Source organism: Oncorhynchus masou, chromosome 6, assembly GCF_036934945.1.
Source record: "Oncorhynchus masou masou isolate Uvic2021 chromosome 6, UVic_Omas_1.1, whole genome shotgun sequence".
NCBI classification, from domain to species: domain Eukaryota; kingdom Metazoa; phylum Chordata; class Actinopteri; order Salmoniformes; family Salmonidae; genus Oncorhynchus; species Oncorhynchus masou.
In genome coordinates, this window is record NC_088217.1 from 58,906,901 (window position 1) to 58,921,739 (window position 14,839).

The window sequence follows — 14,839 nt, forward strand, 5'->3', positions numbered from 1 at the left end:
GGGAATTCCCCCCTGTATTGGACAAAAATGAATGGCAAACTATTGGCAGAGTACAAACCATGTACACATTGGTCAATACCACCCAAATCGGCGTTGATTCATGCAAAATGTACTTCAAATGCCATATGGCTATTGCCAGTTGTAACACTTCAAAAATCCAACAGGTGGCGTGTGCGCTCCACCGTGGTTTTTCATATTGATAATGGACTCCAAGTCAACATCCAAAAGCCAAATTTTGAAAAAATGGATTTTTTTGTCAAAAACTTATCACCCCTTAAAAAAGTGCTTTCTGGACCGTTTTTCGAAATTCTTTCGCTTTTTTTGTCAATTACACATGTGTAAGAACTGTATGAATAAACTTTTGTCCAATTTTATTATCATTATTTTTTTATTTTTTTTACTTGCGCATTATTGCATGTGTTTTCTCCATCTGCAATATGATTTCATAGGAAGTCAGAAGTCAAAAGTCAATAATTGCAAAATTTCATAAAAAACTTCACACACCCCTAAAAAAGTGCTTTCTGGACCGTTTTTCGGAATTCTTTCGCTTTTTTTGTCAATTACACATGTGTAAGAACTGTATGAATATACTTTTGTCCAATTTTATTAATATTTTTTTTTTTTTTTTTTACTTGCGCATTATTGCATGTGTTTTCTCCATCTGCAATATGATTTCATAGGAAGTCAGAAGTCAAAAGTCAATAATTGCAAAATTTCATAAAAAACTTCACACACCCCTAAAAAAGTGCTTTCTGGACCGTTTTTCGAAAAATTTTCGAATTTTGTGTCAATTACACACGTATAAGAACTGTATCAACATACTTTAGTCATATTTTATTATCATAATGTTTTTTTTTTTTTACTTGTGCATAAGGCATATGTTTTGTGGGGGCCAAATGTCATAAGAAATTTGACATGCTCAAAAATCCTTCAGAAATGCAAAATTGACTGGCCTGATGAACTCGGGATGGCCGGGCAGTGATTGTTGTTCCTTTCAATCACTCGTGGTGTTGATTTCATCATGTCCATTTGTTTATGTTTTCTCACTTTTGCAAAGTCACTGTGCATTTGCAATATGGTTAACTGGGCATTCACCATCACCAATTTGTCATGCTATAAAAATCGCGCAGGAATGCCAAATTGACTGGCCCGATGAACTCGGGATGGCTGGGCAGTGATTCTGGTACCTCTCCATCGCTCGTTTGGGTTGATTTCAGAATGTCACTTTTGGTGATGGTACCTCACTGTTAAAACATATTGCAAATGTTTTCTCACTTTTGCAAAGTCACTGAAAATTCGTGCAGGAATGCCAAATTGACTGGCCCGATGAACTCGGGATGGCTTGGCAGTGATTCTGGTACCTCTCCATCGCTCGTTAGGGTTGATTCCAGAATGTCCATTTGGTGATGTTTCTCACTCTTTCAAAGTCACTGTGCATTTGCCATATGGTTAACTGGGCATTCACCATCACCAATTTGTCATGCTATAAAAATCATGCAGGAATGCCAAATTGACTGGCCCGATGAACTCAGGATGGCTGGGCAGTGATTCTGGTACCTCTCCATCGCTCGTTAGGGTTGATTCCAGAATGTCCATTTGGTGATGTTTCTCACTCTTTCAAAGTCACTGTGCATTTGCCATATGGTTAACTGGGCATTCACCATCACCAATTTGTCATGCTATAAAAATCATGCAGGAATGCCAAATTGACTGGCCCGATGAACTCGGGATGGCTGGGCAGTGATTCTGGTACCTCTCCATCGCTCGTTTGGGTTGATTTCAGAATGTCACTTTTGGTGATGGTACCTCACTGTTAAAACATATTGCAAATGTTTTCTTACTTTTGCAAAGTCACTGAAAATTCGTGCAGGAATGCCAAATTGACTGGCCCGATGAACTTGGGATGGCTTGGCAGTGATTCTGGTACCTCTCCATCGCTCATTAGGGTTGATTCCAGAATGTCCATTTGGTGATGTTTCTCACTCTTTCAAAGTCACTGTGCATTTGCCATATGGTTAACTGGGCATTCACCATCACCAATTTATCATGCTATAAAAATCATGCAGGAATGCCAAATTGACTGGCCCGATGAACTCAGGATGGCTGGGCAGTGATTCTGGTACCTCTCCATCGCTCGTTTGGGTTGATTTCAGAATGTCACTTTTGGTGATGGTACCTCACTGTTAAAACATATTGCAAATGTTTTCTCACTTTTGCAAAGTCACTGAAAATTCGTGCAGGAATGCCAAATTGACTGGCCCGATGAACTCGGGATGGCTTGGCAGTGATTCTGGTACCTCTCCATCGCTCGTTAGGGTTGATTCCAGAATGTCCATTTGGTGATGTTTCTCACTCTTGCAAAGTCACTGTGCATTTGCCATATGGTTAACTGGGCATTCACCATCACCAATTTGTCATGCTATAAAAATCGTGCAGGGATGCCAAATTGACTGGCCCGATGACCTCGGGATGGCTGGGCAGTGATTCTGGTACCTCTCCATCGCTCGTTTGGGTTGATTTCAGAATGTCGCTTTTGGTGATGGTACCTCACCGCTTAAACATATTGCAAATGGACAAGAGTCACCTGCAAGTCACCGTCCATCAGTCAATTTGATATCATTCTGACACCAAACTGATACAAACTGACACCAAACCCACTTTTCCCAACTCGTTTAGGAGCAAAGTATCACATACTTCAGAGCTGGCCCAAAATTCACAACGCCTTCGGTACAAACCATAAAAAAAACATAAAACACATAGTTACTTTCTAGCTGCGGGGCCAGTTCGGACATTATGTGTAGTCCTATGTGAGGCGACCCCGAATCCCGAGTTTCGGCTCGATAGGTCATTTGGTGTCCGAGTAAAAGCCTAATTGGTGCTGAAAATCCACTTTTTTCCATGCCTTGCTACGGGGTCCTTGAATGAGCTATCGGACAGAAACGTTGGGGTCCGTGTCTATGGGCCGAGCCGGTTTCAATGCACCTAGTCTTGTGTCTCTGGGACTTTTCTAAATGTCGCCATTTTCGTAATGGTCAAAATGAATTGAAGTCATTGCAAATGTTCGAGGCTGTTTCTCGGACCGAGAACCTTCTAGAGCGCCGTAACTCACCACGCACTATCGACCTGAGGTCTAGAACAGGTTTCTAAAGTTTCGGAACTCCAGGTCTGACGGTTCTTTTTTAGCTCGAACAAAGCTAACTATTGGAGGCACTGTCAGTCTCTACGCACCCCAATACGTCCCTCCATCCAAGTTGTGAATCTGTGTGATTTAGTTTTCCTTTGAATTTTTATGGGAAAAATGACTGATTTACAGTTCATGGGGGTTGCCTAATCACACATATGAAGTTTTGGACAGATCTGATTTTTTTAACCCTTCCAAACAGCCCCTGAGACACCAATTATGGCACTTCCGGTTGGCACAGGAAGCTATAAATACACACATGTCTTGATTGACATAGAAACCTACAGAATCCTGAGTTTTAAGTCTTTAAGTTGAGAATTGACTGATCTACACAGGGTTGAATAATGCAGAGTCATTTTCACCTTTGGAGGTGATGTACATCCAAATACCTTTTGGGTCAATTTAACCACTTCCGGTTGCTCCAGGAAGCTTAGAATCGACACAGGTAGACCTCATAGTGGTCTGATGGAATGTCATAGAAGACAGGTTCATAAGGCATTCATAACCCACATAGGCCTCAGGTTGAATTTCGAGGTGAAGCCAATGTATTCCTATGGAGAGAGAAGTCAATGCAAACTTTTTGATGTAAACACCTTCTTTTAACTGTGAAAGGTTAATGCCACACAGTCAAGGTTAGGCTTGCACAGATCGGGAGGACCTTAGGAACATTCCTGTGGTTGAATTGTCTTTCTAAACCTAACGGTTCCGCCGCTGTCACCCAAAATCAAATGACATTGTGGTGCAGGCTCCATTGTGGGCCTATTTTTCTCATGGTCGCTGCGCTTAGACCGAGCGAGCTACGGTCAAGCGGGATATCTCGTTGAACTCGGCACGGCCTTGGGATTATGTTTATGCCATTGCCTGCTCTCTGTGTCTTTAAACACCACGCTTTGTCACTCCATCCTTGCTGTGTGTGTGTGTGAGAGCTTTTCTTTGACATCTGTTGGGGGAAATGACTGATTTACAGTTCATGGGGGTTGCCTAATCACACATATGAAGTTTTGGACAGATCTGATTTTTTTAACCCTTCCAAACAGCCCCTGATACACCAATTATGGCACTTCCGGTTGGCACAAGAAGCTATAAATACACACATGTCTTGATTGACATAGAAACCTACGGAATCCTGAGTTTTAAGTCTTTAAGTTGAGAATTGACTGATCTACACAGGGTTGAATAATGCAGAGTCATTTTCACCTTTGGAGGTGATGTACATCCAAATATCTTTTGGGTCAATTTAACCACTTCCGGTTGCTCCAGGAAGCTTAGAATCGACACAGGTAGACCTCATAGTGGTCTGATGGAATGTCATAGAAGACAGGTTCATACAGCATTCATAACCCATATAGACTCCAGGTTGTATTTAGGGGAGCAGGCAATGTATTCCTATGGGGAGAGAAGTCAATGCACACTGTTTTTATGTAAACACCTTCTTTTAACTGTGAAGGGTTAATGTCACACGGTCAAGGTTAGGCTTGCACAGATCGGGAGGACCTTAGGAACAGTCTTGTGTTTGAATTGTCCTTCTAAACCTAAGGGTTCCGCCGCTGTCACCCAAAATCAAATGACATTGTGGTGCAGGCTTCATTGTGGGCCTATTTTTCTCATGGTCGCTGCGCTCAGACCGAGCGAGCTACGGTCAAGCGGGGCGCCTCGTTGGACTCGGCACGGCCTTGGGATTATGTTTATGCCATTGCCTGCTCTCTGTGTCTTTAAACACCGCGCTTTGTCACTCCATCCTTGCTGTGTGTGTGTGTGAGAGCTTTTCTTTGACATCTGTTGGGAGAAATGAGTGATTTTACAGTTCAGGAGGGTTGCCTAATCACATATGAAGTTTTGAAAAGATCTGACCTTTTTAACCCTTGGATACAGCCACTATGACACCATTTAAGGCACTTCCTGTTGGCACAGGAAGCTATAAAATAAACTCATATCCTCGTTGGGGTATGCCTTTACAGAATCCTGAGTTTTAAGTCTTTACGTTAAGAACTGAGTTATTTACGGAGGGTTTAGTGAGTGTGTGTTATTTCAGAAAATCATAGAAAATCACAGAAATGTCGCAGAGCTCCGCAGCACACTTTAAAAATATTCGTATGAACACCCTGCAACTGGATCTGTAACCGTTGAAAAAAAACCACCTATATCTGAACATCACAAACCTTTCATCATACGATTTCTCTTAAATGACGATAGATAAATGGCTGATTTTTTTTTTATTGACACCGGAGGCTCCTTGACTTTGATGTGAAGTGAAAAAATCATTTCTCTATTTTCATTTTGGACCTTTAATCCCAGAAATATGGCCATAACTCAAAAACCGTTGAGGCCTAGACGCCATCTTGTTCGGGGCCAACTGCCCATTATGCCAAACCTATGCTCACCAAGTTTCGGCTTCGAAATATTTTCAGTTTTCGAGATATGGCCCGTCGTGATTCGGGATGTTTTGTCCAATTGCAATATGATTGCTTATGCCCTCTTGTGGGATCTTCCGGCATAGCGGAAAAATGGACCAAAATTTGATTATTTTATAAAACGAAAACCGAATGTCCGACAAAGTTCATTTGATGACTTCCCGGTAGGTCTGGCCCTGCCGCTCGGCCCGACGCCGTCCCCGAATTTTAAAAATGTTTTCGGACGTCTAGTAAGGGACGGTACATTTCCAATATGGACTTTCTCACTAACCATACGGTGATTGTCAAAAAGTTCCCTTAAGGTATGAAAAGGAACATTTATTGAGCAAATGAATGTCTTCTGAGTGCCACCATATGACGATCATCAAAGATAAGGGATTCATTTTATCCCTATTTCTGACTTGTGTAACTCTTCTACTAGGCTGGTTACTGTTTGTAATGATTTGTCTGCTGGGCAATGTTCTCAAATAATTGTAAGGTATGCTTTCGCCGTAAAGCATTTTTTAAAATCTGACACCGTGGTTCGATTCACAAGAAGTTATCCTTAAACCTATGTAAAATATGTTTTGTTTTCTGTATTTTTATAGTGAGTATTTCTGTATTTGAATTTGGCACTCTGCAATCTCACTGGATGTTGGCCAGGTGGGACGCTAGCCAGGTGGGACATACCCTAGAGAGGTTAAGTTCATTTACAAAAAAAATCGCTATTTATCAAGTTAGCTGACTAGCTAACATTAGCCAACTAGCTAGCTAGAGTTATGACATGAGTATGGATTTGTAATTCGTGTTGTTTAATGTTTTAGGGATTCCTGAGAAAACCAGCAAACCAGGCTGTTGTTTGTGAAACAGTGGATGTAAAGAATCTAGCTAGCTAAAGCATTTATTGCAAACTGAATGTACAATTGTGTTAGCTTGCCTTGCTTATATTTGCCATGAAATATAGCTGAAGTAACATAGCTAGCTAACTATTTATTTGCTCTTTGTGTAGTGGAGGATAAAAATGACTGTATGCCTATGGATGTGTAGCTAGCTACAGTACGTAGCCGATCTGTGTATGGAACCGAAAATGTTTGGTATGAATATTAGTCCAGAAACTATGAACTTCAGCGATCATAATTGTTATATCGACTTCAAGTCTGAATGGAATTAATGAAGCCTGTGGATTGAGCAGAATATAATCTTTATTGTGCCAAGGATGCATGTCCTATTTACATGCACTGTAGGTATTACCATGCATGAGACCCCCACATTGTAGCCTGTACATTGAATATATTCACTGATCATGTACTCTTCCTTAACAAAAAAATGCACGGTTCAGGTAAGAATCTCTGTGACAATCTTTTTCGGTCAAATCCAATACCAGGTGTATCAAACTCTATTCTTTGAATGATGCTGTGTCTGTATGTATGTATTACAATTACACACTTCAACAGTGATTACCACTCCTGCTCCTGGGACATCAATGATTACACATTGTAACTATGCAATAGACTAGAAACATAATTTAAGTAAAGGCTGATTTGTAATTCATATATAAAGAAATATACCTATGCATATCTAACTCCCTTCATATGCATTAATCTGAGGACACAGGATAGATGTCATATTCCAATAAGATACTTAATTTCAACCAGTGGAGTATGTGAAACACTTTATTGAAGGTTCATAATCCAGGTGTTATAAATACATAATACATGCATTATAAATATTATAATTGTAATATTATAAATACAAGTTCAATCTGTACTTCAATGCACATATGGTGTGCATTATAAAAAAGAGGAAGAAGGAGGTGAGGAGAGAGGTGTAGAAGACAGAAAAGGAAAGAGGTAAAACAGAGGAGCATATGATTAATGAATTACAGTGCTACCCTAATATTCTCTCAGTTCATGACAATTACATAGTGTCTCTAGCGGTGTCTCCTAACCAGCCTTGGGCTCCCAGTCAGCCCGAAGGTTATCTTAGGAGCGGGTGAGGGGAGCTGACGGGACTGGCTTCCTCTTTCACATCAAAACATACCTGCAGACGAGAGACAGATGGATAGAGAGAGCATGATTAAGCTTTGTTTTTTATTCTAATACGGCCAGTCATCATAATCATCAGGAGGTGAAATGCAAAACTGACCTTGGATCATTAACTCTGTTACTACTACATCTCAATCTGTATTTCAATGTAAAGCATCTCTTTAATAATACGTCCTGTATAATATAAGTATAATATCCCTTATAACAAATCATGATAACATTGGATAGATAGATACATGTGCATGTGTAGCATGTGACAATAGCAGGATCATATCAAGGATAGTGTCACAAATGAATACATAAATACCATTTGAAGCTTGATGATGACTTGATCATTTGAATCAGCTGTGTAAATCAAAAACAAAATGTGCACCCCTTTGATTTCCCAGGACCAGGACTGAGAACCACTGCTCTTCATTGGGACCTCTTCATCTGTAGACAGGCTTTCACAGCTTTCTGTATCTGAGGACAGAAAACCTCACAAGAAATACACAAAAGTACCTGCTCTTTCCAGAGTAGTCTACTCTCTCACCGTGGCAGCTGGGCCTGCTATCCTTTCAGCCTCCTCCAAAATGTACAAATGTTTGCCATTTTCAAGAGTGGTATTGGGGCTAAAACAATATCCTACACAGTGTGGGAGGACTGCACCTAAAAAGGCTGGAAACTAATAAATAATCAAAGAGCATGCATGTATATGTCCTGAACATAAGATGAGTCAGTGGTAGGGTTCACTTGACGTTGCAGCAAAGCACGATTCTCAGTAGACAAGGAACATGGGATATCAGGAACAATTACCCCATTGTCAGTGATTCCAGATTATCCTCCCGATAAAGCAGGTCCTCCACCTTCTGAATCTGGATGCTCAAAAGAAACAAATCTGCATTAGTGACGATAAATTTGGCAGCAACAGGAGCTTGATAGTCCAGGGAAAATGGCTGAGTGTTTATGTGGTGTAAATCTTAAAATTAGCAGCTGACATCTTAACGTTTTTTTTAATGAATGCATGTGAGACAGGTTCCATGTACGACAAGACAGGCAGAGAGGAAGAGAGAAAAAAAGAGCACAGAACAGTTTAATTACCTCTGGTTATGGACACTAATGCCAGCAATAAAGCTTCCAGGGCCCGTTCCTCGGACAGTGAACATACATCTGGAAATAACTACATTTTCGACCCCTTATCAGTTTGCACTCTGTATATATGAAAACAATAACTGAGATATGACCATTCAATCTACAGCAGCAGATGTCATTTTCAGGATACGTTAATAGACCACAGAAAGCTTAACTGTCACGTGTGCTCCCTCTCCGGACTCTAGGTCACCAGCCTGCTCGTTATAGAGCACACCTGTCACCATAATTACACGTACCTGCACATCATCAGACTCCATCAGACCTGGACTCCATCACTTCCCTGTTTACCTTTCATATACAGTTGAAGTTGGAAGTTTACATACAGTTAGGTTGGAGTCATTAATATTTGTTTTTCAACCATTCCACAAATTTCTTGTTAACAAACTATAGTTTTGGCAAGTCGGTTAGGACATCTACTTCGTGCATGACACAAGTCATTTCTCCAACAATTGTTTACAGACAGATTATTTCACGTATAATTCACTGTATCACAATTCCAGTGGGTCAGAATTTTACATACACTAAGTTGACTGTGCCTTTAAACTTAAACTTCCTGAGTGATGTCTTGAGATGTTGCTTCAATATATCCACATCATTTTCGTGCCTCATGATGCCATCTATTTGGTGAAATGCAGCAATCCCTCCTGCAGCAAAGCACCCCCACAACATGATTCTGCCACCCCCGTGCTTCATGGTTGGGATGGTGTTCTTCCGCTTGCAAGCCACCCCCTTTTTCCTTCAAACATAACAATGGTCATTATGGCCAAACAGTTATATTTTGTTTCATCAGACCAGAGGACATTTCTCCAAAAAGTACGATCTTTGTCCCCATGTGCAGTTGCAAACTGTAGTCTGCCTTTTTTATGGCGGTTTTGGAGCAGTGGCTTCTTCATTGCTGAGCGACCTTTCAGGTTACATTGATATAGGACTCGTTTTACTGTGCTTATAGATACTTTTGTACCTGTTTCCTCCAGCATCTTCACAGGGTTTGCTGTTGTTCTGGGATTGATTTGCACTTTTCGCACCAAAGTACGTTCATCTCTAGGAGACAGAACTCGTCTCCTTCCTGAGTGGTATGACGGCTGCCTGGTCCCATGGTGTTTATACTTACATCATATTGTTTGTGCAGATTAATGTGGTACCTTCAGGTATTTGGAAATTTTTCCCAAGGATGAACCAGACTTGTGGAGGTCTACAATTTCTGAGGTCTTGGCTGATTTCTTTTGATGTTCCCATGAAGTCAAGCAAAGAGGCACTGAGTTTGAAGGTAGGCCTTGAAATACACCCACAGGTACACCTCCAATTGCCTCAAATGATCAGAAGCTTCTAAAACCATGACATCATATTTTAAAAATGTGAAAAAATGAAAAAATGTCTGTAAACAGTTGTAGTAAAAATTACTTGTGTTATGCACGAAGTAGATGTCCTAACCGTCTTGCCAAAACTATAGTTTGTAAACAAGAAATTTGTGGAGTGGTTGAAAAACAAGTTTTAAATGACTCCAACCTAAGTGTATGTAAACTTCTGACTTCAAGTGTAGCTATTGTGGCAAACCTCTTCAAGGTTAGGAGCGTTTGTCACAAACTAAGTGGTAAACTGTCACCAAATCACCCAAGAATGAGAGTTCTTTCGAACAGGACAGTACCTGTGTGTTTGTTTCTCCGTCCTGGTCCACCCAGGCCGTAGGCGAGGTCAAGGATAGCAGGGTTCGGTACACGAATCGGGTTCTCGGTAGGTCCAGGTCCAAACGCCAACAGGTAAGTCCAAAACAGTCCAACTCATACACGGTAAATCCAGCCAATCTCTATTGTCTCTTTCTCTATTGTTCATAGATCCTTCCAGCACTCTCTTCTTCTCTTCCTGGTTTTTCTTGACCCTTTATCTGTGGGTTGGCTCCACCTTCTGAGGGTTCCCCTTGCTTCTGGGACTTGTAGTTTTGGTGGTCGGCCATTTTGTGATCTGTAGTTCTGACAAGGGTGGCCATTTTAGTGATCTGGCAGAGCCCGTTTATTAGTTCTGCTCTCACATATCTGCCATTTACCATTCGACCCCCTTCTTTGCCACACTATGTACTTGTAAAGGAACTCCCAGGCCAAGATCCAATCAGATCAAGCATTAACCGGCGATAGCAGACAGCTGCATAGCGAATGTTTTGGCAGTGTTGGAAGTGGAACTGTGTTGGAACATCAAATCGGTGTGCTCTTACAATAATTGTCTAGAAGCCACACCTGCCACACCTGCCACACAATAATTACGCTCAAATTGAAAAATCATTCAACTAAATAATGAGGGTTTCTATCAGCCTAATCTAGGTGTAGAGTAAATCTCACATTCCAGTGTTAGAACTTGTAAACAAAGCTGCATGGAATTTCTGTTAATGCGACTCTATGCAGTTGTAAAAGCAAATTATTGTTAATATATGTCTTATTCTTATAATATTATGTAATTCCAGTTCAAATTTGATGACAAAATTCCGGAGATGAATATTGTACACTGTATAATGTTATGGTTATAATAGCATGATGAAACTTGCACTTTGTTTTCGAGTTTGATTCATATTATATCACTTGTTTATTTCTCTTCCATTTGTAATATGTTTTGGTGCGTATACACCAAGTGTACAAAACTTTAAGAACACATTCCTAATATTTATTTATTAACTATTATTCAATCAGGGGAGCCCAAATGCGACCAGGGTGTCTTTTTCAATGGTGTCCTGAGACCATAAAGTAAAATAAAAAAAACATATAGCACGATACAATAACATACAATAACATCACATTAGAACATCACTAACATCACATCCATCATAAACAAGTTTTTACATCAACCATTCAAAACAATTGCACACCTCGGTGAACTAATTTATCATCAGAGTTTTCAAATGCCCTAGTGGCACCAGGGAATCCAAATGTAATGAATTTTGTAAGTGATTCCGAAAAAGAAGCTTGAAAACTTAAAGTGGATGTACCTAATTCCATGGAGACCTAAGGAATCGGAAGAGTTAACCAATCTTTGTGGTATTTATTAGGGATCCCCATTAGCTCCTGCAGCAGCTACTCTTTCTGGGGTCCAAACACATTAAGGCATTTACATCAAACATAAAAGAAAAGATAAAACAGTACATCATATAACATTATTGCACCATCTACAATACTAAATGTATAATACCACCATACAACAATATTACAATGTAAGTGTGTACAGAGTGCATGTGCTTGCGTTTGTGTGTGTGTATTTTATACGTTAGCAACAAAGTTAGGTAAGTTGGTAGCTTTGAAGTAGGGCTTTGTAAATAAAAAGGCAGTAATGAATTGATCAATTGGACTTTAATGAGGACCAGCCTGTCACGACTCCGACCGAAGGTGGCTCCCCTTCACGTTCGGGTGGCGCTCGGGCGGTCGTCGTCGCCGGCCTACTAGCTGCCACTGATTCTTTCCTCCCCCTCCTTATGTGTTTATTGAGTACACCTGTTTTGTGTTGGGCATAATTAGGGATGCTTTATTAGTCAGCCGGCCTGCCTGGTTCTTTGTGCAGGATTAATTATTGTGACCTTCTGTTTGGTAGTAGAGGAACGTGTTTGTTCCTGGTCGTGTATTTTTGGTTGTGAGCACACTGTGTTACGTTTTGGTGCATTAAAGAGCACAGCATCACACTCTCTGTTTCCTGCGTCTGACTCCACACCCACGACACCCGGAGCGTTACACAGCCAACCTTTTTATACAAGATGAAGTGATGAGTATTAAAACTCTCATTCGTGATAAAACCAATGGCGTTATGGTAGACAGCATCCAAAGGTTTAATAGTAGTGACTACTTCAATCTGACAGGAAACTGACAGGAAAGTAGACTGTACAATCTGCTTCCTGCTATTTAGGGAGAGGCAATATCTATTTCTAAAAAAGATGCCCACTTCAGCTCATCCCTATGTTTCTAAACATGACGTTTTTGTCAATCCAGTTGCACAGATATTTGTAGGCGGGAACCCGATCAATGGGGAACCATCCGATTAATTAATATGTAGTCCATCTGAAAAATGCTAGTGAGAACAAGTTTTAAACCAACCAGGGCTTTCTGTAATGTAACAAGGTCAGATTGCAGCTCTAACAGCCTGATCAACAGTTTGGACAATGGCATACAACGGTGTCGTGTGCATACAGATTAATATTTCAAGTTTAAACAGATAGAGGAAGATTATTTATATAAATAGTAAAGCGAACAGGTCTCAGTTCTGACCCCTGCGGTACACCTTTTGTAATATCCAGAAAATTAGACTTAACAAATGTGGTGGTTAATTTCTGTATTATCAAATGAGGAGAGACACATCACACAAGTCAGAGTTGTACTTAAACTGAATCTTTATTAGTGAGAGCTCTGCAATAGCGATGGCTGGTCAACGAACCACTCTCAGATGATTCGTTGAGAGCCACGACACAAAGGCTACTGAGATATTTTGCAGCAAAGATCCACCGCCTAGTCTACATAACAACCAACAGATGTGTAGAATGGGTCACAATGTGAGACTTGATAGATGAGAAAGGAGTATCCCGCAGCCAGATAGCATTTGCTATAAATTCTGTTCTTATTGTTCAGTTTGGCCCCTAAGACGAGGCTCAGATCTTGTTCCTGTTACTTCATGGCACATAAACAGCAACTCATTCTATGGCATACATCAATTGTCAACTCCAGATACTGCCATCTCAAGTAAAACCCCTTCTTGACCACACGCAAGCTCACTGAGGGGAGGGAGCCTCTAGGTCATACACTAGCCCAGAAAAAGTTCAACATCAGAAATACAATGGTTCCAGACACTAACCCACACATCTGTTGTCTCAAATCCTATCTCCCCCAAGGCCAAAGGAGGGAGTGACTGGCGCACAGACATTGTGGCGACAAGTAATTAGTTCCCAATTAATCACGCCATCCCTTCACATGGTTTAAGAATAGGTAAAAACACATTCACATATGATGACAATGTTCCCTCCTGTCCTCTACTCTTTCTGATATTCTGCATAGCACCAGGGGCATGTGAAAGACAAGCCCCAGCTGATGGAAGAAGTGCAACTGCCAACGCCAGAGTCCGAAGGGATAACAAGCATATCATAAAAGCATATTATGCAGATAAGACATCATAACTATCTATACCTAACTAATTCTGATTCTTCCGCCACACAACATCAGAGTTCACCCATTGAGTCCTGTCTGACAGATAATTTTCAAACCACTTGCAAGAAGCCTGATCCAGGCCTATTTCAGTCAAACTTTGAATAAGAATGTGATGGTCAAAGTTATCAAAGGCCTTGGAAAGAAAATTGGACGGTAGTTATCTAAGTTAGAAGGATATCCTCCTTTATGTAGGGAGAGGACACGCCGCTTTCCAGATCTTAGGGATAATACTACAAACAATTGCCAAGTGAAAAATATAGGTCAGGGATTTTTGCAATAAGTCTTCGACTATCCACCAGAGGACAGAGAGGGAGGTTAGCGATTATTACAGCTGTGGCAGGGTGCCCAGACCGCAGCGGAGTATGCCCTCACCTTCCGGCCTCTGACAGCCTCCAGCAAATGGAATGAACCGGTGCTCTGTGCCCAAACCCGTAGACGACTGCGGAAGGAGGTCCAAATGGAGTTGGCGTGCCGGGAAGACAACGTTTCCTTGGATGTGCTCATCGTGATGGCCATCTGTCTGGACAAACTTCTTCAGGAGGGCTGTCACCTCCCTAACCCCTTGCCCTACTCCTTTGACCGTCCTGAGGCAGAGCCTGAACCCATGGAGATAGGGGTCACACACCTCTCCACGTTAGAGCGGTGTCACCGGTGGCCAGGAAGGGCACCAGACCTTGCGGTGTCCGGTGAATCCTAACCCGAGGTCCACTGGCTCAGGTGTTGTCTCTACAGCTCCAGTGGACTCCGATGCCGCAGGTAATTTCATCTACTAGGCCCTCGCCTCCTCCCAAACATCCCCTCGTATCTGCTCTCCTCCCCTTTTCTGGTTCAAGCCCTGGATAATCGACCATTGGGATCCGGCACAATCACAGCACCTTTCACCCTCACTGTGGGACCCATGCACCAAGAAATAATTCACTTCCTCAT